The sequence below is a fragment of the Theropithecus gelada genome, chromosome 5, assembly GCF_003255815.1.
Source record: "Theropithecus gelada isolate Dixy chromosome 5, Tgel_1.0, whole genome shotgun sequence".
Lineage (NCBI taxonomy): Eukaryota > Metazoa > Chordata > Mammalia > Primates > Cercopithecidae > Theropithecus > Theropithecus gelada.
The window spans coordinates 68,585,011-68,609,309 of NC_037672.1; the positions used below are offsets into that span (position 1 = coordinate 68,585,011).

Genomic DNA, 24,299 nt, shown 5'->3' on the forward strand with positions numbered 1-24,299 from the left:
ACCACTTGAGGTCAGGAGTTCGAGACCAGCCTGGCAAGCATGGTGAAACCCTGTCTCTGCTAAAAATTAAAAAAAAAAAAAAATAGATGGGCATTGTGGTGCATGCCTGTAATCCCAATTACTCAGGAGGCTGACGCAGGAGAATCACTGGAACCCGAGAGGCAGAGGTTGTAGTGAGCCAAGATCATGTCACTGCACTCCAGCCTGGATGACAGAGCCAGACTCTGTCTCAAAAATAAATAAATAAATAAACAAAATTTTAGAACAACTCCTTATTTTATTAAAAACATTATATTGATCACATATTATTTTTACTATGAGTAACTATACCTTACAGGGAAGTTTTCAAAAACAAGTTAGAAAATGCATGCAAAGGTGATATTTAAACCATAAAACTGGCATGATAATAATAGTTTTATTTAATAAATATTATTAAATGCAATTTAATTGTATTTTATAATTTATTATTATTTTGTTACTCATTCAAAATAAAAAATAAGCAAGTATATTCACTTCTTCATAAGACATTCTCTGAGGCTTTCCCTCATAGATCATATTCTCTGATGATAGATAGAATTTTTATGAAATCTATTATGTAATTTTCTCTGAGAAAGGAGCAAACGCCACTAGGTACAGACCCCATGGCGGCAGCAAGGCTATAAACATCACAAAATGTGCAAGAAAAAAGAACCCCTAGTTTATGAGCATCTGCTTATGCTTAGCATTATAGGTGCATATCACACATTTAGAAAAAGTTTGCACTGAAAAAAATTAAGATTAAAAAAGTCATTCTTTAGAAATGCTAGGTAATGGAATATGAGTCTGTGCATAAACACTGGTTTTGGGGTTTAAATTAGTATGAAACTGAAAGAAAAATATGACTGCTCTGCCTAGGAATTCAGAATTGGCTTCTAAAAGAATTGCAGTTCACCAGGAAAAGAAAGAAGAAGGAGGTAAGAAATATATACAAATAGCTTTAATGAAAATACCTGCAATCATTGAGTATGTAGCATATGCCAGAAACTCTTTAGACACAATATTTAATTTATGATATGAAGAACTCAATTTTTAAAATAGGCAACATTCTAATGGGCTTTGGAGGAAGATGAGATAATTTCTCACTGAGGAGATCAAAGAAGATGACAAGGAAAAATTTAGCACTGCATTTAGCCTTAAGAATTCATCAGAATCTTTATCAAACTACTAATAATTTTCAGCATGCCTTTTGAAAAACCTACCTGGTACTCTACCTCCTCCTGTAAAGTAAAGACGGTTATTGAGCATGCCAAAAAGTACCTTTAACCTGGAACCAATCACTGGTTTACGTCTGCACAATAAAGGAGTAAAGGCAATAGTTTTAAATATTAAGTGTGTCAATTGTATTTTCCAAAGGTGGCTACAACAATATCTCCGGTACCATGTTCTTCTTACAGTGAGACTTTGACAATCCTCCCATGAAGAGGTAAGGTGTATATACTGTCTCCTTCAAGCTATGCAGCAATAGTAACTCAAACATTAAACATTTATTATGAAGTAATATCTATGCTAGATCATACTTCTCAAATTTTAATGACTATATGACTTGCCCAGATATATTGTTAAAGTGAAGTCTGTTTAGTAGGTCTAGGGAAGAGCTTCAGATTCTGCATTTCCAACAAGCTGCCAGGCAATGCACATGCTGCTGGTCCACAGTCCACACTTTGCATAGAAAGTTGACATAGGAATACTATTTCTTTATCTAGAAGCACTCTGTCTTTTTTCTTCTTGGCAACATGACTAAACAGCTGTTTCATAGCAAGTAGACATGTCAGGAGAGGAAGTCTATAAAAGAATGGATGACTTCTAGATGTTTCATAACTGTACCTGTAATTTGACAAGCACAAAGTTGTATAATTTGGAATTCAAGAACATATGCTGACACTGTTTCTTAAAAACCTGTGAGTCATTGTTTTGTTGACCTGAAACTTCTAGAATTTCATGATGATGAAGATGAGTTAGGACTATACTTACATGCATTAAATGCTCACTATGGACAGATCACTGTGAGGTAGGTCAGACATTCCTTGAGTGCCCATGAAATGACCAACTGCACCTTGCAGGCTGGTAGGGGAAGAAAATCACTAATTTAAACCTTTCATTTTATAGAGGGGATGGTAGGTAGAAAGTTCAGTAGTCTAAACTGAATTGTAAATGCAGGATTGTGCAGCTGGTGCAGAGGAATTAAATTTAGAAGTAGTGGTGGGTGGAGAAGAGTTCTCAAGAACATCCAGAAGTTTTTTCTAGACTAGGAAAGGTAATACCATTGTCACCTAAGATGTATCATTCAATTTCACTAAATCTTCAGTCTTTATTTCACCTCTCTAAATCATTCCTCATGCTTAGTACAATGCCTGGGCATCAGACCTGCCTTTCATCTGTAATTATATCTCCCACTAGTCTGAAAAACTTGTGCAAAACTTACCTCCCACAACACACATATTTACCCAACAGAAGTTGGCGTTACAGACAGAAATTGGCTCAATGTTCACAAAAAATCTCTTTTCTCTTCCTATATAAACAAGAAGACTACTTTTCCAACCTACCTTGCCATTGGGTTGGAAACATGTAACTGAGTTCTGAGCAGTGAAATATGAATGAATGTGCTACACACCACATCTAGGGTTAGCCATTAATTTATCTGCACAGTTCCCTACTCTCTCTCTTTCTGTTTCACAATGATGCTGGACACACATGCTCCAGATAGTGTAACTTTAAGATGGAAACATCTTGGATTCCTGAGTTATTCCTTGTAGAATTATAAGGAGCTGAGCTGACCTAGACAGAGCTAAGCTGCCAGGAATCAGAGTAGCCAATTAGGCAAGAAGCAAGAATGAAAATAACAGTGAAGCCTTTAATCACTTACAGGGATAGCATAAGCAAGAGGCTAACCTGAAGAAAATGCTGACTCCTCCTGATCAATCTTTTTCCATGGACCAGCACCAGTCAAGAATTAGCAGGAGTAGCATAGATATGGTATTCAGCTCAATCCTGAAGGAGCTTCCAAAAAACGCTCTTGGGATTTTATGGACCCTGGAGCAAGGGGAAAGGAAAGGGGAAAGGGCTGGGAGTGCAAAAGTCCTGAATATTGAGTTACGGTGGAGCAATGTTTCTTCAAGTTTGATTCTTCAGCTCTTTAATAAGGAGGTCTCAGCAGAGGCACCTGAGGAAGGCCTCAGCTGAAGGCCTCCTATAAAGAAGCTTCCAAATGGAGGCATCTGATCTAGGAATGATGATATGCATAGGAGCAAAGTCAGCCGGAGAGCCTGAGTCCTCGACTGAAACCTCCTTCAAAGATTGTATTTGCCACACCAAGACTGGCGTGGGGAGGGCAGCTTTTGTGACTGCCTACTGTTTGGCATGAAAAAAAAAAAATCACATGTAGATTTTTAGGTAGGAGTTTTAGCCAGACTCCTTAAGAGTGGCCAAAAGGAACCATTTGAATTAAACTGTGATATGAGAAAGAAATAAATCTTTACTGAATTAAATCACTAGAACTTTGGAGTTTACTTGTTAGCACAGCATAGCCCAGTTTATCCTGACTATTATAATATTGTCCTTAATGAAAGTTTAGGATGTAATGTCTACAAAGTAGGCCTGTCACTAGAAAAATGACCCTAGTTCTCAACGTGAAAGAGATAATGGGGAAGTGATAGATAAAAAACAGAGAAATAGTTCATGTTTTTTATCTTCCTCCCACTCCAGTTTCTTAGATAATATATAAATCTTGATTCCTGCAGCTTATCTATCTTCCACTCCTCTTGGGATGCCAATAAGGATAAAACTGCAGCAGCCATTGAAGTCCAGCCAAATGACAAATTTGCTACCATAACAATTGAAAAACAAATTATATCTCATGACAAAAGGCCTAGCATATGCTTAAAATATTTGAATAGGTGTCCCCCAGTTACACAGAAGCTGGAAAACTAAATTACGCTAAAGAATGTAACTTGAGGCTGGGAGCGGTGGCTCAAGCCTGTAATCCCAGCACTTTGGGAGGCCGAGACGGGCGGATCACGAGGTCAGGAGATCGAGACCAACCTGGCTAACATGGTGAAACCCCATCTCTACTAAAAAATACAAAAAACTAGCCGGGCGAGGTGGTGGGCGCCTGTAGTCCCAGCTACTTGGGAGGCTGAGGCAGGAGAATAGCATGAACCTGGGAGGCGGAGCCTGCAGTGAGTTGAGATCCGACCACTGCACTCCAGCCTGAGCGACAGAGCGAGACTCCGTCTCTGGAAAAAAAAAAAAAAAGAATGTAACTAGAGTTTCTCGAGTCAGGGACTATATCTGTATATGTAACCTTATCACAAATAGTATTTCCTGCTGCTCTCTGGAGACTAGAGCCACATATAGAATAATGGTGCTGTCACGAAAGATGACAGATTTTGTAAGAAACCTGAAGCACTAACAAAAAAAATCAGTAGAGACATTATCTAACAACTAATGTGTACAGAAATCTTGTGGTAACATTTCTTTTTGTTTGAAAATAAGACATCTTTTCTTCTTGGTGGATGATTGAGGTAGTGGTCATTATAGTTGTTTACCAAATATTTCCAGCTCCTCTTTTTCAAGGCAAATGGTAGGGCTGCGTGTTCACATCTCCTCTGAAGTAAAGTATGACAATATGACTTGCTGTCGTTAATGGTATATGAGTAGAAATAATAGGTTTACTGCTGAATAGCAGCTTAAGAGACAATGCGTGATTTACTATCATCCTCTCCTTCTGACACAGCGAGCATAGGGCAGGTGCTGAGATGAGGTCTTCATCAGCCTGAGTCCCTTAGCGACTATGACAGCAGACCTCTTACCAATCTACATTAGACAGATGGCATGAGTGAAAAAAAACCTTTTGCTAGGCTAAGCAAATTAGAGATAATTTGCTACCATGCTATAATTTGTCTATTCTGGGATTATTATTTTTGCTTTTAACCAGCCCATAAAGGAAAAAATCATCTGCAAGTAATGGAAGGAGAAAATGGGTCAGACACTAGGACTGAACCTTATTCATTAGCAGCTGGGCAACACTTAGAAAAGTAGGCATATGCTTTGCATGAAACCTCCTCTTCACTCTCACTAAGGCACCCCAAATTTTGCCTCTGAAAGTTCAGTCAAAATGTTTGTATCAATAGAGTGCATAATGTTAAACTTTGGATCCAATAACCCTGGGTATAGCTCTTTTGAGCAGAAAGCCTTTTAGTAAATCTAAATTCCCACACACTATACAATGACCAAATAGATTTGTCATTCTCTATTGTTCATTTTTCTATACATTTGTTCATTGTCATATAGTTGACAGTTACTAAAATAAACAGAAAATGTTCAGGACAAGGTATTTTTAATGAGAACTATCCACCAAGAAAGATAAGGTAGGTTATTCTCCGGGTGGAGGCAGACGACCAGTTACCCCTACACCTTACAGGAACACCAAATTTAACAACCATCTACACAAAAATATGTATACTTTATAAGAACCAAAAATCAGGTGAGCAATCACAGTACCTCTAGTTAACTTCATTTTACTGAAATAGGTACTGAAAAGGGCAGATAAAAACAGTTTTGAATTGCCATTGCCACTCCTTTCCTACCTCCCTGCAGTGGCTGCATAACACGCAGAATCTGTATGCTGGGAAGGGAGAGTGTAATGATTGTGAGACTTTGCATTGAACTTGATGCTCCTCTATCACAGTGGAAAGCAGAACCTTGCTGCACTTAGCTAATGCTTGCCCATGGAGGGAACATTTGGACCAGCTAGATACAGGGAAATTGCCCATCTTAGCAGTTGGAACTTGAGTTTCAGCAAGCTTTGCCACTTGGGACTGAAGTGCTCTGGGGCCCCGCATAAACTTGAAAGGCAGTCTAGGCCACGAAGACTACAATTCCTAGGTGAGTCCTAGTACTGAGCTGGGCTCAAAGTCATTGTACTGGGAGGCCCAAGAACCACTGAGACACCAGCCAGGGCAGCTAAGAGGGTGTTTAGAGTGTTTGCCCTCCCCCAATCCCAGGCTGCACAGCTCACAGCTCCAAAAGAGACCCCTTCCTTCCACTTGAGAAAAAGGAAGGGTAAAGTGAACTTTAACTTACATCTTGGATACTAGTTCAGTTACAATAAAATAGGGCACTGGTCAGAGTCATGAAGCCCCATTCCTTGCCTTGGCTCCTGGACAACATTTCTAGACATACCCTGGGACAGAAGTTAACATGCTGCCTTGAAGAGAAGAACCCAGTCATGGCAGGACTCATCACCTGCTGACTAAAGAGCCCTTGGACCTTGAATCATCAGCAATAGTACCCAGGTAGTATGCCATTAGCCTTGGGTGAGACGGAAACTTGCTGGTTTCAGGTGAGGCACAGCACACTCCCAGCTGTGGTGGCTGTGGAGAGTTGCCCCGTCTGCTTGAGAAAAACAGAGGGAAAAGTAAAGAGGACTGCATCTTGTACCTTAGGTATCAGGTAGGCCACAATAGGGTAGAAAACCTGGCAAGCTCTTGAGATTCCTGATTATAAGCCTTTGCACTTGGACAGCATTTCTGGACCTGCCCTGGGCCAGGGGGGAGCCTGGAAGAGTGAATCCCAGGCTTGACAACATTCACCACAAGCTGACTGAAGAACCCTTGGACTTTAAGTGAACATTGGTGGAAGCCTGACAGTACTCTCCATGAGCCTGTGGTGGTGGTGGCCATAGGGTGAGGCTCCCTTGCCTAGGAAAAGGGAAGGGAATAGTGAGAAGGACTTGTTACATGGTTTGAAAGCCAGCTCAGCAGTAGTACCACAGAACACTAAGTAGATTTTAAAGGGTTTTTTTACTCTACTCCTTGGCTTCTAGATGGCATTTCTGGACCCACCTGGAGCCTGGGGAGCTCACCACTCTAAAGGGAAAGAGACAAGGTTGTCTGGCTTTGCCACCTGCAGATTGTACAGCCCCAGGGCCTTTTGCGAACAAAAGTGGTAGCAAGGTGGTAGTTACAGTGGTAGGACTTTGGGAGATCAAGGCAGACAGATCACTTGATGTCAAGAGTTCAAGACCAGCCTGGCCAACATGGTGAAACACATCTCTACCAAAAAACACAAAAATTAGCAAGGCATGGTGGTGGACAGCTGTAGCTATTCAGCTATTCAGGAGGTTGAGGTGGGAGAATTGCTTGAATCCATGGGGCAGAGGTTGCAGTGAGCCAAGATCATGCCACTGCACTCCAGCCTGGGCAACAGAATGAGACCCTGTCTCAAAAGATAAAAATAAAAGATTAAAAACAATCAACCAAGGCTCAGCACAGTGGCTCACACCTGTAGTCCCAGCACTTTGGGAGGCTGAGACGGGCAGATCACTTGAGCCCAGGAGTTCAAGACCAGCCATGGCAACATAGCAAAACCCCACCTCTACCAAAAAAAAAAAAAAAAAAAAAAATCAGCTAAGCATGGTGGTATGCACCTATGTAGTCCCAGCTACTCAGGAGGTTGAAGTGGGAAGGTGGCTTGAGCTTGGCAGGTGGAGGTTGCGATGAGCTGAGATCACACCACTGCATGGGTGACAGAGGCAGGTCTTGTCAAAAAAAAAAAAAAAATAGAATGAAGCAGAAATTCTAGAATTGGAAAATGCAAATGACATATTGAAGAATGCATCAGAGTCTTTTAATAGCAGAATTGATCAAGCAGAAGAAAGACAGTGGGCTTGAAGAGAGGCTATTTGAAAATATAGTCAGAGGAGACAAAAGAAAAAAAGAATTAGGAGGAAAGAAGCATATCTACAAGCTCTTAAAAAATAGCCTCAGAAGGGCAAATTTAAGAATTATTGGCCTTAAAGAGAAGGTAAAGAAAGAGATAAAGGTAGAACATTTATTCAATGGGTTTATAACAGAGAACTTGCCAAACCTAGAGAAAGACATCAATATCCATGCACAAGAAGGTTACAGAACACCAAGCAGATTTAACCCAAAGAAGACTATGTCAAGGCATTTAATAATCAAACCCCCAAAGGCCAAGGATAAGGAAAGAATCCTTAAAGCAACAAAAGAAAAAAAAAACGCCATACAATGGAGCTCTAATACATCTAGCAGCAGACTTTTTAGTGGAAACCTTATAGGCCAGGAGAGAGTGGTACCACATATTTAAAATGCTGAAGGAAAACAAAACAATCAAAAAAACCTGTTACCTTAGAATAGTGTATTGCGTAAAAATATCCTTCAAACATAAAGGAGAAATGAAGACTTTTCCATACAAGCAAAAGCTGAAAAACTTAACACCAGACCTGTCTGACATAAAATGCTAAAGGGAATATTTCAATCAGAGAAAAAAAAAAGGACATTAATGAGGAATAATAAATCATCTGAAGCTGCAAACCTCACTGGTAATAGTAAGTATACAGGAAAAAACACAGAATGTTATAACACTGTGATGCGTAAATTATTCTTAAGTAGAAAGATTGAATGATGAACCAATCAAAAATAACTATAACAGATTAAGATGGTAGAAAGAAGTAAGAACTAGCTTGCAGCCCCCACTAGGACAGAGTATCATGTGGAGACTCACACTGTAAATTTTTGTGCCGAGAACTATTGCAGAAACATACCAGGAAAGCTGAGAGAATCCACAAACCCTTTAAAGGAACTGGATCACCCCTGCAGGCTCCCTGAGACACTGAAAAACTGTAAGTCTGCTTGCTTTCTCAACAGAGAGGTTCATATTCTTGGGCAAGTTTTCAGCCCTTGTCACTGGCTGCCCGGAAATAAACTTGGTGCTATTGGGGAAGCATGGTGGGAGGGAGACCAACTTTTAGGATTGCAGGCTGCATGAGAGTGAGATGGGGCCTGTGGTTGCTGGCTTTCCCTCACTTCCCTGGGGACCTGTATGACTCAGCAGAGGCAACCATAATCTCCCTGAGAATATAACTCCACTGGACTGGAAACCATACCCCCATCCCCCATAGCAGCCTAAGCAAGCCCAGCCCAATGACAGGCTGAACTCAGACACACCTATCCCTGTCCCCACTTGATGGTCTTTCTCTGCCCTCCCTGGTATCCAAAACAAATGTCATAATACCTTGGGAGCTCTATGGCCCTGCCCACCACCTGGGAAACCTGAATACTTAACCAGGTGTCCTTAGGGCAAATTTGCATCCTCCCTGTGGGACTGCAGTTGATGCACTCTTGAAAGCACCACCTCCTGGCTGAAGGCCAACCAATACAAAACCAGCACAGTAAACAAAAATACAACCAAGGACCCTCACAGAGCCCATTTCACTCTCCTGCTATCTTCACCAGAGCAGGTGCTGGTATCCATGGCTGCAAGACCTGAAGACAGATCACATTGCAGGACTCTTTGCAGACACTCCCCAGTACCACCAGCCCAGAGCCTGGTAGCTCTGCTGTGTGGCTAGACTGAGAAAAGCAAAAATAATCGCTACTGTTTAGCTCTGAAAAAGCTCCATTGCTACAGGAAGGAAGAGAATGCCACATCAAGGGAGCTTCCTGTGGTACAAAAGAATCTGAACAGCAGCTCTTGAATCCCAGATCTTCCCTCTGACATAGTCTACCCAAATGAGAAGAAACCAGAAAAATAATTCTGGTAATTTGATAAAACAAGGTTCTTCAACACCACCAAAAGATCACACCAGCTCACCAGCAATGGATCCAAACCAAGGCAAAATATCTGAATTGCCATAAAAAGAATTCAGAAGGTTGATAATTAAGCTAATCAAAGAGGCACCAGAGAAAGGTGAAGTCCAATTTAAAGAAATCAAAAATATAATACAGGATATGAAAGGAAAATTCTTCAGTAAAATACATAGCATAAATAAAAAACAATCACAACTTCTGGAAATTGAGGAGACATAGCAATGCAAAATTCACTGGAAAGTCTCAGCAACAGAATTGAACAAGCAGAAGAAAGAACTTCAGAGTGTGAAGACAAGGCTTTGGAATTAACCCAATCCATCAAAGACAAAGAAAAAAGAATTTAAAAAAAAATTAATAAAGCCTACAAGAAGTTTGTGACCATTTTAAACATCCAAATCTAAGAATAATTGTTGTTCTTGAGGAAGAAGAGAAATCTAAAAGTTTGGAAAACATATTTGATGGAGTAATTGACGAAAACTGCCCCAGCCTTGCTAGAGATCTAGACACCCAAATACAAGAAGCTCAAAAAACACCTAAAGTCATCACAAAAGGATCATTGCCTAGGCACATGATCAACAGGTCATCTAAAGTCAAGGCAAAGTAAAGAATCTTAAGAGTTGTGAGGCAAAAGCATCAGGTAACCTATGAAGGAAAATCTATCAGATTGACAGCAGATTTCTCAGCAGAAAAGGGACTGAGGTCCTATTTTTAGCCTCCTTAAACAAAATAATTATCAGCCAAAAATTTTGTATCCAACCAAACTAGGCTTCATAAATAAAGGAAAAATACAGTCTTTCCCAAACAAATAAATGCTGAGAGAATTCACCACTACCAAGCCAGCCCTACAAGAACTGCTGAAAGGAGATCTAAATCTTGATATAAATCCTCAAAATACACCAAAATAGAACATCCTTAAAGCATAAGTCTCACAGGATCTTTATAACAATAACATAATGAAAAGAAAACAAGGTACTCACACAACAAATAGTACAATGAATAGAATAATACCTCATATTTCAATACTAACATTGAATGTAAATGTCCTAAGTGCTCCACCTAAAAGATACAGAATGGCAGAATGGATAAGAATTCACAAACCAGGTGTTTGCTGTCTTCAGGAAACTTACCTAATACATAAGTACTCACAAAAACTTAAAGTAAACGGGTAGAAAAAGATATTCCATGCAAATGGACACCAAAAGTGAGCAGGAGTAGCTTTCTTATATCAGATAAACTTTAAGGCAACAGCTGTTGAGAAAGACAAAGAGGGATGTTATATAATGAAAAAAGGACTAGTCCAACAGAAAAATATCACAATTCTAAATACATATGCAGCTAACTTTGGAGCTTTCAATGTAAAACAGTTACTTCTTGACATAAGAAATGAGATAGCAGATTCCGTTCCAAGATGGTCAAATAGGAACAGCTCCAGTCAGAAGCTCCCAGCATGACTGACACAGAAGATGGGTGATTTCTGCATTTTCAACTGAGGTACATGGTTCATCTCATTGGGACCGGTTGGACAGTGGGTACAGCCCACAGAGGGTGAGCCAAAGCAGGGTAGGGCGTCACCTCACCCGGGAAGTGCAAGGGGTCAAGGGATTTCTCTTTCCTAGCCAAGGGAAGCCGTGACTGACTGTACCTGGAAAAATGGGACACTGCTGCCCAAATACTGTGCTTTTCCCATGGTCTTAGCAACCGAGAGACAAGGAGATTCTCTTCTGTGCCTGGCTCAGTGGGTCCCATGCCCATGGAGCCTTGCTCACTGCTAACGCAGCAGTCTGAGATCGACCTGCAAGGTTGCAGCCTGGCGGGGGGAGAGGCATCTGCCATTGCTGAGGTTTGAGTAGGTAAACAAAGCAGCCAGGAAATTCAAACTGGGTGGACCCCACTGCTGCTCATCAAAGTCTACTGCCTCTATAGACTCCATCACTGTGGGTAGGGCATAGCTTAACAAAAGCCAGCAGAAACTTCTGCAGACTTAAACGTACCTGTCTGATAGCTCTGAAGAGAGCAGTGGTTCTCCCAGCATGGTGTTTGAGCTCTGAGAATGGACAGACTGCCTCCTCAAGTGGGTCCCTGACCCCCAAGTAGCCTAACTGGGAGACATCTACCAGTAGGGGCCAACAGACACCTCATACAGGTGGGTGCCCCTCTAGGATGAAGTTTCCAGAGGAAGGATCAGGAGGCAATATTTGCTGTTCTGCAATATTTGCTGTTCTGCAGCCTCTATTGCTAGTAGCCAGGCAAACACGGTCTGGAGTGGACCTCCAGCAAACTCCAACGGACCTGCAGTTGAGGGACCTGACTGTTAGAAGGAAAACTGACAAACAGAAAGGAATAGCATCAACATCAACAAAAAGGACATCCACACCAAAACTCCATCTGTAGGTCACCAACATCAAAGAACAAAGATAGATAAAACCACAAAGATGGGGAGAAAGCAGAGCAGAAAAGCTGAAAATTCTAAAAACCAGAGCACGTCTTCTCCTCCAAAGGGTCACAGCTCCTCACCAGCAACACAACAAAGGTGGAAGGAGAATGACTTTGATGAGTTCACAGAAGTAGGCTTCAGAAGGTCGGTAATAACAAACTTCTCCGAGCTAAAGGAACATGTTCTAACCCATTGCAAGGAAGCTAAAAACCTTGAAAAAAAAGTTAGATGAATGGCTAAGTAGAATAAACAGTGTAGAGAAGACCTTAAATGACCTGATGGAGCTGAAAACCAGGGGACAAGAACTTTGTGACGCATGTACGAGCTTCAATAGCCAATTTGATCAAGTGGAAGAAAGGATATCGGTCATTGAAGATCAAATTAATGAAATAAAGCAAGAAGACAAGTTTAGAGTAAAAAGAGTAAGAAGAAATGAACAAAGCCTCCAAGAAATGTGGGACTACATGAAACGACCAAGCATGCATTTGACTGGTGTACCTGAAAGTGATGAGGAGAATGGGACCAAGTTGGAAAACATTCTTCAGGATGTTATCCAGGAGAACTTCCCCAATCTAGCAAGGCAAGCCAACATTCAAATTCAGGAAATACAGAGAACACTACAAAGATACTCCTCGAGAAGAGCAATCCCAAGACATGCAATTGTCAGATTCACCAAAGTTGAAATGAAGGAAAAAATGTTAAGGGCAGCCAGAGAGAAAAGTCAGGTTACCCACAAAGGAAAGCCCATCAGACTAACAGTGGATATCTCAGCAGAAACTCTACAAGCCAGAAGAGAGTGGGTGCCAATATTCAACATTCTTAAAGAAAAGAACTTTCAACCCAGAATTTCAGATCCAGCCAAACTAGATTTCATAAGTGAAGGAGAAATAAAATCCTTTACAAACAAGCAAACCCTGAGAGATTCTGTCACCACCAGGCCTGCCCTAAAAGAGCTCCTGAAGAAAGCACTAAACAGGGAAAGGAACAACTGGTAGCAGCCACCGCAAAAACATGCCAAATTGTAAAGACCAATAATACTATGAAGAAACTGCACCAATTAATTGGCAAAATAACCAGTTAACATCATAATGACAGGATCAAATTCACATGAAAGAATATTAACCTTAAATGTAAATGGGCTAAGTGCCCCAATTAAAGGACACAGACTGGAAAATTGGATAAAGAGTCAAATCCCATCAGTGTGCTGTATTCAGGAGACCCATCTCATGTGCAGAGACACAAATACGCTCAAAATAAAAGGATGAAGGAAGATCTATCAAGCAATGGAAAGCAAAAAAAAAAAAAAAAAAAGGCAGGGATTGCAATCCTAGTCTCTGATAAAACAGATTTTAAACCAAAAAAGATCAAAAGAGACAAAGAAGGGCCTTACATAATGGTAAAGGAATCAATCGAACAAGATGAGCTAACTATCCTAAATACATATGCACCCAATACAGGAGCACCCAGATTCATAAAGCAAGTCTTTGGAGACCTACAAAGAGACTTAAACTCCCCCACAATAATAATGGGAGACTTTAATACCCAACTGTCAATAGTAGACAGATCAATGAGACAGAAGGTTTATAAGGATATCCAGAACTTGAACCACCTCTGCACCAAGCAGACCTAATAGACATCTACAGAACTCTCCACCCCATCAACAGAATATACATTCTTCTTAGCACCACATCGCACTTATTCTAAAACTGACCATATAATTGGAAGTAAAGCACTACTCAGCAAATGTAAAAGAACAGAAATCACAACAAACTGTCTCTCAGACCACAGTGCAATCAAATTAGAACTCAGGATTAAGAAGCCCACTCAAAACCACACAACTACATGGAAACTGAACAACTTGCTCCTGAATGACTACTGGGTAAATAATAAAATTAAGACAGAAATAAATATGCTTTTGAAACCAATGAGAATGAAGACATCACCTGCAAGAATCTCTGGGATACATTTAAAGCAGTATGTAGATGGAAATTTGTAGCACTAAATGCCCACAAGAGAAAGCAGGAAAGAAGTAAAATTGACACCCTAACATCACAATTAAAATAACTGGAGAAGAAAGAGCAAACAAATTCAAAAGCTAGCAGAAGGCAAGAAATAACAAAGATCAGAGCAGAACTGAAGGAGATAGAGACACAAAAAACCCTTCAAAAAAATCAATGAATCCAGGAGCTGGTTTTTTTAAAAGATCAATAAAACTGATAGACCACTAGCAAGACTAATAAAGAAGAAAAGAGAGAAGAATCAAATAGATGCAATAAAAAATGATAAAGGGGATATCACCACCAATCCCACAGAAATATAAACCACCATCAGAGAATGCTATAAACACCTCTACACAAATAAACTAGAAAATCTGGAAGTAATGGATACATTCCTGGACACATACACCCTCCCAAGACTAAACCAGGAAGAAGTTGAATCTCTGAATAGACCAATAACAGGCTCTGAAATTGAGGCAATAGTTAATAGCCTACCAATCAAAAAAAGTCCAGGACCAAATGGGTTCACAGCGAAATTCTACCAGAGATACAAAGAGGAGCTGGTACCATACCTTCTGAAATGGCACCAGAAAAAGAGGGAATTCTCCCTAACTCATTTTATGAGGCCAGCATCATCCTGATACCAAAGCCTGGCAGAGGCACAACAAAAAAAGATAATTTTAGACCAATATCCCTGATGAACATTGATGCAAAAATCCTCAATAAAATACTGGCAAACCAAATCCAGCAGCACATCAAAAAGTTTATCCACCACAATCAAGTTGGCTTCATTCCTGGGATGCAAGGCTGGTTCAACATACACAAATCAATAAACGTGATCCATCACATAAACAGAACCAATGACAAAAACCACCTGATTCTCTCAATAGATGCAGAAAAGGCCTTTGACAAAATTCAACAGCCCTTCATGCTAAAAACTCTCAATAAACTAGGTATTGATGGAACATATCTCAAAATAATAAGAACTATTTATGACAAACCCACAGCCAATATCATACTGAATGGACAAAAAAAAGGAAGTGTTCATTTTGAAAACTGGCACAAGACAAGGATGCTCTCTCTCACCACTGCTATTCACAGTGTTGGAAGTTCTGGAACTATACTTCAAGGCTACAGTAACCAAAACAGCATGGTACTGGTACCAAAACAGATATGTAGACCAATAGAACAGAACAGAAGCCTCAGAAATAACACCGCACATCTACAACCATCTGATCTTTGACAAACCTGACAAAAACAAGGAATGGGGAAAGGATTCCCTATTGAATAAATGGTGCTGGGAAAACTGGCTAGCCATATGTAGAAAGCTGAAACTGAATCTCTTCCTTACACCTCATACAAAAATTAATTCAAGATGGATTAAAAACTTAAATGTTAGACCTAAAACCATAAAAACCCTAGAAGAAAACCTAGGCAATACCATTCAGGACATAGGCATGGGCAAGGACTTCATGACTAAAACAACAAAAGCAATGGCAACAAAAGCCAAAATAGACAAATGGGATCTCATTAAACTAAAGAGCTTCTGCACAGCAAAAGAAACTACCATCAGAGTGAACAGGAAACCTACAGAATAGGAGAAAATTTTTGCAATCTACCCATCTGGCAAAAGGCTAATATCCAGAATCTACAAAGAACTTAAATTTACAAGAAAAAAAACAACCCCATCAAAAATTGAGCAAAGAGTATGAACAGACACTTCTCAATAGAAGACATTTATGCAGCCAACAGACACATGAAAAATTGCTCATCATTGCTGGTCATCAGAGAAATGAAAATCAAAACCACAATGAGATACCAACTTACGCCAGTTAGAATGATCATCATTAAAATGCCACGAAACAACAGACGCTGGAGAGGATGTGGAGAAATAGGAGCACTTTTACACTGTTGTTGGGGCTGTAAACTAGTTCAACCATTGTGGAAGTCAGTGTGGCGATTCGTCAAGGATCTAGAACTAGAAATACCATTTGAGCCAGCCATCCCATTACTGGGTATACAACCAAAGGATTATAAATCATGCTACTATAAAGACACATGCACATGTATGTTTATTGCAACACTATTCACAGCAGCGAAGACTTGGAACCAATCCTAACGTCCATCAATGATAGACTGGATTGAGAACATGTGGCACATACACACCATGAAATACTATGCAGCCATAAAAAAGGATGATTCATGTCCTTTGCAGGAACATGGATAAAGCTGGAAACCATCATTCTGAGCAAGCTATCACAAGGACAGAAAACCAAACACTGCATGTTCTCTCTCATAGGTAGAAATTGAACAATGAGAACACTTGGACACAGAGTGGGGAGCATTGCACACCAGGGCTTGTCGAGGGGTGGGGGACTGGGGGAAGGACAGTGTTAGGAAAAATACCTAATGTAAATGATGAGTTGATGGGTGCAGCCAACCAACATGGCACATGTATACCTATGTAACAAACCTGCAAGTTGTGCACATGTATCCTAGAACTTAAAGTATAGTAAGAAAAAAAAAATTAAATAAAAAATTTTAAAAAAAGAAATGAGATAACACAATAATAGTGGGGGATTTCAATACTCCACTGACAACACTAAAGAAGTCATCAAGACAGACGGTCAACAAAGAAACAATGGACTTAAACTATACCTTACAACAAATGAACTTAACAGATATTTACAGAACATTCCACACAACAACTGTAGAATATACATTCTATTCATCAGCACATGGATCATTTACCAAAATAGACCATATCATAGGCCACAAAGCAAGTCTCAGTAAATTTAAGAAAATCAAAATTAAATCAAGTACAAACAACAGTGAAATAAAACTGGAAATGAACTCCAAAAAGAACCCTCAAACCCATGCAAATACATGGAAATTAAATAACCTGCTCCTGAATAATCATTGGGTAAGCAATAAAATAAAGACAAAAATTTAAAAATTCTTTGAACTGAACATTAATAGTGACATAATCTATCAAAATCTCTGGAATACAGCAAAAGTGGTGCTAAGAGGAAAGCTATAGCATTAAATGCCTGTATCATAAAGTCTGAAAGAGCACAAATAGACAATCTAAGGTCACACATCACAAAACTGGAGAAACAGGAACAATCCAAACCCAAACCCAGCAGAAGAAAAGAAATAACAAAGATCAGAACACAACTAATTAAAATTGAAACAAAAAAATACAAAAGGTAAATTTTAAAAATGATTCTTTGAAAAGGTAAATAAAATTTGTAGACCATTAGCGAGATTAACCAAGAAAAGAAGAGAGAAGATCCAAATAAACTCAATTAGAAATGAAATGGGAGATATTACAACTGATACCACAGAAATACAAAAGATTTAAATTATTTAAGGCTACTATGAACACCTGTATATACATAAACTAGAAAACCTAGATGAGATGGATAAATTTCTGGTAATATGCAACCCTCCTAGATTAAACCAGGAAGATACAGAATCTCCAAACAGACTGATAACAAGCAGTGAGACTTAAATGGTAATTTTAAAAATTGCCAACAACAACAACAACAAAAGTCCAGGACTAGATAGATTCACAACTGAGTTTTATCAGACACTCAAAGAAGAGTTGGTACCAATTTTATTGACACCATTCCAAAAGATAAAGAAAGAGGGAATCCTCCCTAAACCTTTCTATGAAGCCAGTATCCCCCAGATACCAAAACCAGGAAAAGACATGACAAAAAAAGAAAACTGAAGACTAATATCCCTGATGAATACAGACGCAAAAATCCTCAAGAAAATACTAGCAAACCAAATCCAACAGCATATCAAAAAATAATCCACCGTGATCAAGTGGGTTTAATACCAGGGATGCAGGGGTGGTTTAATATACATAAGTCAATAAATGTGATACACCATATGAACAGAATTAAAATCAAAAAATCACATGATCATCTTAATAGATGCAGAAAAAGCATTTGACAAAATTCAGCATCGCTTTATGATTAAAACCCTCAGAACAATTAGCATTGTTAGGGCTAATTGAAGGGACACAGTTAAGGTAATAAAAGACATTTATGACAAACTCCCCGCCAACATTCTACTGAATTGGGAAAAGTTTAAAGCATTCCCCTTGAGAACTAGAACGAGGCACGGATGCCCACTTTCATCTCTTCTATTCAACATAATACTGGAAGTCCTAGCTGGACGAGATAAAGAGATAAAGGGCATCCAGCTTGGTAAAGAAGAAGTCAAACTGTCACTGTTTGCTGATGATATGATCACATACTTAGAAAACCCTAAAACCCTAAAGACTCATTCAAAAACTTCCTAGAACTGGTAAATGAACTCAGCAAAGTTTTAGGGTACAAAATTAATGTGCACAAATCAGTAAGCTCTGCTATACAACAACAGCAGCCAAGCTAAGAATCAAATCAAGAATTCAACCCCTTTCACAATACCTGCAAAATAAAAATAAAATACTTAGGAATACACCTAACCAAGGACATGAAAGACTTCTACAAGGAAATCTACAAAACACTGCTGAAAGAAATCATAGATGATACTAACAAATGAAAACACATTTCATGCTCATGGATGGGTAGAATCAATATTGTGAAAATGACCATACTGTCCAGAGCGATCCACAAATTCAATGCAATTCCCATCAAAATACCACCATCATTCTTCACGAAAAGTTAAGAAGTGGAGAGACAAGTTAAGGTGTAGTTTTTATTAGGTTTCTTTTTGCTTGTTTGTTCATCTGTTTATTGAATCAGTGTTATCATCAGCTTAAAATAACGGATTATAAGATAGTATTTGCAAGCCTCATGGTAACCTTAAATCAAAAAACATTTAGCAGATACACAAAAAATTAAAAGCAAGAAATTAAATCATGCCACCAGAGAAAATCGCCTTCACTAGAAGGAAGATAGGAAAGAACTATATGGCAATAAATATTTTATACATAAAATAAAATACCTAGGAATTAACTGAAAAAGTGAGAGATCTTTACAATGAAACAGAAATAACAATCTTAAAATTTACATGGGACCACCAAAGACCCATAATAGCCAAAGTTATCCTGACCAAAAAGAACAAAGCTGGAGGAATCACATTACCTGTCTTCAAATTATACTACAGAGATACAGTGACAAAAATGGCATGATACCTGCATAACTGGTCGATGGTCTATGATATATAGACCAGTGAAACAGAATAGAGAATCCAGAAGTAAATCCATGCATTTACATTGAACTCATTTTTGACAAAAGTGCCAAGGACATACACAGGGGAAAGGACAGTCTCTTCAATAAATGGGAAAATTAAACATCCATATGCAGAAGAATGACACTAGACCTCCTAGCTATCGCAAAATACAAAAATCAAATTAAAATGGATTAAATACTTAAACCTAAGACTACGAACTATGAAACTACTACAAGAAAAAAGGGAGTAATCTCTTCAGAACATCGGAGTGGGGAAAGATTTCTTGAGTAATACCCCCCAAGCACAGGCAATCAAAGCAAAAATGGACAAACGGGATAACTTCAAATTAAAAAGCTTCCTCCCAGCAAAGAAACAATCAACAAAGTGAAGAGACTACCCACAGAATGGTAGAAAATATTTGCAAACTATCCATTTGACAAGGGATTACTAACCAGAATATGTTACAAACTCAAACAACTCTATTGGGAAATATCTAATAATCTGATTTAAAATTGGCAAAAGATCTGAATAGACATTTCTCAAAAGACATACAAATGACAAACAGGTATAGGAAAAGATGATCAATGTCACTGATCATCAGAGAAATGAAAATCAAAATTACAATGAGATATAATCTCACTTCATTTTAAAAGACTTTTATCCAAGAGACAGGCAATAACAAATGCTGGTGATGAAATGGAGAAAGGGGAATCCTTGTACACTTTTGGTGAGAATTTAAATTAGTATAACCACTGTGGAGAACAGTTTGGAGCTTCCTCAGAAAAGGAAAAATAGAGCTACTATAGGATCCAGCTATCCCATTCCTAACTACATACCCAAAAGAAAGGAAATCATAATATTGAAGAGGTATTTGCACTCTCATGTTTAGTGGAGCGATATTAATAGCCAAGATTTGGAAGAAACCTAAGTGTCCATCAACATATGAATGGATAAAGAAAATGTGGTACATACACACAATAGAGTACTAGTTAGCCATAAGAAAAGAATGAGATCCAGTCATTTGCAACAACACAGATGGAACTGGAGATCAGTATGTTAAGTGAAATAAGCCAAGCACAGAAAGACAAACATTGCATGTTCTCATTTATCTTTGGGAGCTAAAAATTAAAACAATTGAATTCATGGAGATAGAGAGTAGAGGGACGGCTGCCATGCCAGAGGCTGGGAGGAATAGTGAGGGTGGGAGGGGGGAGGAAGTGGAGATGATTAACAGATACCAAGAAACAGTTAGAAAGAATAAGACCCAGTATTTGCTAGCACTACTGGGTGACTGAATTTTTTAAAAATTATACATTTAAACTGGCTAAAAATTTATAATCTCATTGTTTGAAACTCAAAGGATAAATGCTTGAGGTTATGGATACCCCATTTGTCCTGATGCGATTATTGTGCATTGCATGCCTGTATCAAAATATATCATGTAACTCATAAACATATGCACCTACTATGTACCCATAAGAATTTAAAGAATTTTAAAAGAAATATGCAATAGTTTGCTTTCCTTGTTTCCTAATTATTTTTTGTTTGGTTTCTATGAGAACTTATCTTAAGAATTGAATTCTGAGACAATGTGTATTCCGTGTCAAATATCCAAACGAAAATGTAATAATTCAGTTGGTTTTCAAATACCTTCCAGTAGCAGTAAATATGTGAGATGCTGTAAACCTCAGATGACATGTTTTCAGATTTAGAAGGTAAGGGCAAACAATCGTCATCTTTTGAAGCAGAAGCAAGTCAGAATTACTATAAAATAAGTGGGAGTACTCATAGGCAGAAGTACGTCATTTAAAATGTGTTTCTAACGAGACATGGTTTTTCTTTTTTTTTTTTTTTTTTTTTTTGAGATGGAATTTCTCTCTTATTGCCCAGTCTGGAATACAATGGCACAATCTCGGCTCACCGCAACCTTCGCCTCCCGGGTTTAAGTGATTCTTCTTCCTCAGCCTTCTGAATAGCTGGGATTATAGCCACGCGACACCACGCCCGGCTAATTTTTTTTTTTTTTTTTTTTTTTTTAAAGTAGAGATCGGGTTTCTCCATGTTGGTCAGGCTGGTCTCAAATTCCCGACCTCAGGTGATCCGCCCACCTCTGCCTCCCAAAGTGCTGGGATTACAGGCGTGAGACATGATTTTTCTATGTCTACTCAGAGTCTAATAAAAGATGGGTAGGATTTAGCCCCAAGAAGATAAAGTCTAAAAATCTATAAACAAAGAATAAAATCGCTCATTTATATTTTAAATTATTTGGCATGAGGATAATGGATCCAAAAAATGTGGATTATAAGAATAGACTTTTCAAGGAGAGTCAAGAATTTTCAAGGAGAATCACTATTTTCATGGGGTTTACTAATCACAAAATAGATACATTTTATGAGGCAATAATAACTACAAAGATTTTCTACTTACTGGGAAAAGGATCCCATCATATATTTACTGTTTTTTTTTTCATATTTTGTCAGAAAATTTTTAAAATTAATACTTCAATTTCCTAGGATTCATTATGTGAGAATGTCAGACAACAGCATTCTGTGACAGAGGCACAAAATGTAAATTCTGTGTAACCAAATGTAACCAATGTAAATTAAACAATTAGTATTCTACTTTATAATTCATTTTCTTAAGCGTTTGATTCTCAGATCCTGATGTCCTAGGAATGAACTGATAAAATGTAGGTTTAGATTCAGGTGTGCTGGTTCATACCTGTAATTCTAGCAACTCAGGATGCTGAGGCAGAAGGATTGCTTGAGGCCAGGAGTTTAGGACCAACCTGGGCAACATAGCAAGACCCCACCTATTAAAAAAATGAAATAAAACTTGGTAGGGTGTGGCAGTGGAAACCTGTAGTCCTAGCTACTTGGGAGGCTGAGGCAGGAGGATTGCTCGAGCCCAGGAATTGGAGGCTATCGTGAGCCATGATTGCATCACTAGCAATACCACATACCAAAAAAAAAAAAAAAAAAAAGTTTGTAAATCTACAACAAATACATCTAGGATGTGACTCATCTACATATCTTTGTCTTATAACCTCTTGCCTAATTATTCAACCAGCCCCTTCATAAAAACATCTTTTGGTTGCAATATAGTTTAAAAAGAGAAAATGAGAGGACATAATTCGCCCACCAATTGGTGAGTGCATTCTGAAGGTAACCATGTGACTTAAAGGTCCTGTGCTTCTCATTGAAATCTCTCAACTTTCTAACTATGGTTTGTACTTCTCCATGAGTGGCTTTCTGAAGAAGTTGAGCAACTATAATGTTGGGGCTGAAACGTATTATTTGTGTTAAAGATAGACTCAAACCCTTTCCCTCCGTTGTTTTTTGTTATATCATTGCTCCGTTTCCTCCAAAAACGATTAATGTTACTTCAAATTTCAGACAAAACAATATGTGATAAAACTCACATGTCTCTTACATTCTCTCTGGGTAATTCTGGCTATTAATATACTCTATGGCTGAATAAATTATTATTTATTTATTTATTTTTATTTATTTATTTATTTTTTTTTTTTGAGACGGAGTTTCGCTCTGTCGCCCAGGATGGAGGGCAGTGGCCGGATCTCAGCTCACTGCAAGCTCCGCCTCCCGGGTTCACACCATTCTCCTGCCTCAGCCTCCCGAGTAGCTGGGACTACAGGCGTCTGCCATCACGCCCGGCTAATTTTTTGTATTTTTTAAAGTAGAGATAGGGTTTCACCGTGTTAGCCAGGATGGTCTGGATCTCCTGACCTCGTGATCCACACTCCTCGGCCTCCCAAAGTACTGGGATTACAGGCATGAGCCACTGCACCTGGGCTTATAAATGATATTTTATTTGCTGTTGTGCTATCTGAATGCTTGTGTCCCCTAAAATTCATACATTGAAAATCTAACCCCAAAGTGATAGTGTTAGTAGGTGGTGCCTTTGGCAAGGTGATTAAGTGATGAGGTTGGAGTCTTCATGACTGCAACTAGTGCCCTTATAAAAGAAGCCCAAGGGAGCTGGTTTACCTTTTTCCCAATTTTAGGACAACACAGTGGTCACCTTCTATGGACCAGAATGTACAGCCATCCCAGATTCGGAATATAAGGATGCTTACCAGATACCAAATCTGCCAGTGCCTTAATCTTGGAGGTCCCAGCATCAGAACTGTGGAAAATAAATTTCTGTTGTTTAAAAGCTATCCAGTTCATGGTATTTTGTTATAGAAGCCCAGCTGGAGTGAGATATTTGCATAAAAGAAAATTTTCCAAATTGAAATCCCTCTTTACAATTCTACAACCTATATTTGTTCTCTCATAAATTTTTAGATGTATTTTTATTTACTATAAGTTAAAAAAATTCTCAGAATATATCTTCACTTGTATTTAAACTGTATTCTGTGAATGACTTATATTCAAATATGTTGTGTAGGTGAAATCTATCATTGTTCTACAAATAAGCTGCATGTACTTGTGTTAACACTTCTGAATTAAACTTAATATTTTAGTTATTTAACTCTTTATATTAGAAGTTACTAGCATACCAAAAATTAAGTTTAGCATTGGGTATAAAAGTGTAAACATCAACACCTTGCCAGGCTTAATTCAGCAAAGACGGTGTTTCACACATCTTGCGTGCACTCATCACCCCCGTCTTCTTCATCATCTCCACTCACCAAAATCACATACATATGTTCTCTATTGATAACATTGTCTTTTTTCCTATACTAATAGCTTCTAAAGAGCTTAGCAGCTGTTAAATAAATAAACCATTATCATTTACTATATTGAAATAAGAAAAGGCTTCGGAGACAGCTATTCTGAGTTCAACTTCTAGCTCTGGTACTTACTATGATATGGTCTTGGGAAAATAATTTAAGCTTTCTGAGTTTCTGTTTCTCTGGCTATAAAATTTAAATAAGTTCTAGTATATTGGGTGGTGGTTAAGATTACATGAAAGCATATATGGGCTGGGCATGATGGCTCATGCCTGTAATCCTGGCACTTTAGGGTGCCAGTGCAGGAGGCCAGGATGCCAAGACTTGAGGCCAGG

At 38.7% G+C, this 24,299-nt stretch overlaps 1 long non-coding RNA gene across 1 annotated transcript; it reads right to left on the reverse strand.

Moving 5' to 3' along the window:
* Positions 1 to 1,554: 1,554 nt before the first annotated feature.
* LOC112625230 lies at positions 1,555 to 24,299 on the reverse strand. Its single transcript, XR_003119547.1, has 4 exons — positions 23,837 to 24,299; positions 23,365 to 23,414; positions 22,410 to 22,550; positions 1,555 to 1,863 (listed from the first exon to the last, which is right to left on the reverse strand). It is a non-coding gene; the product is annotated as an uncharacterized LOC112625230 (long non-coding RNA).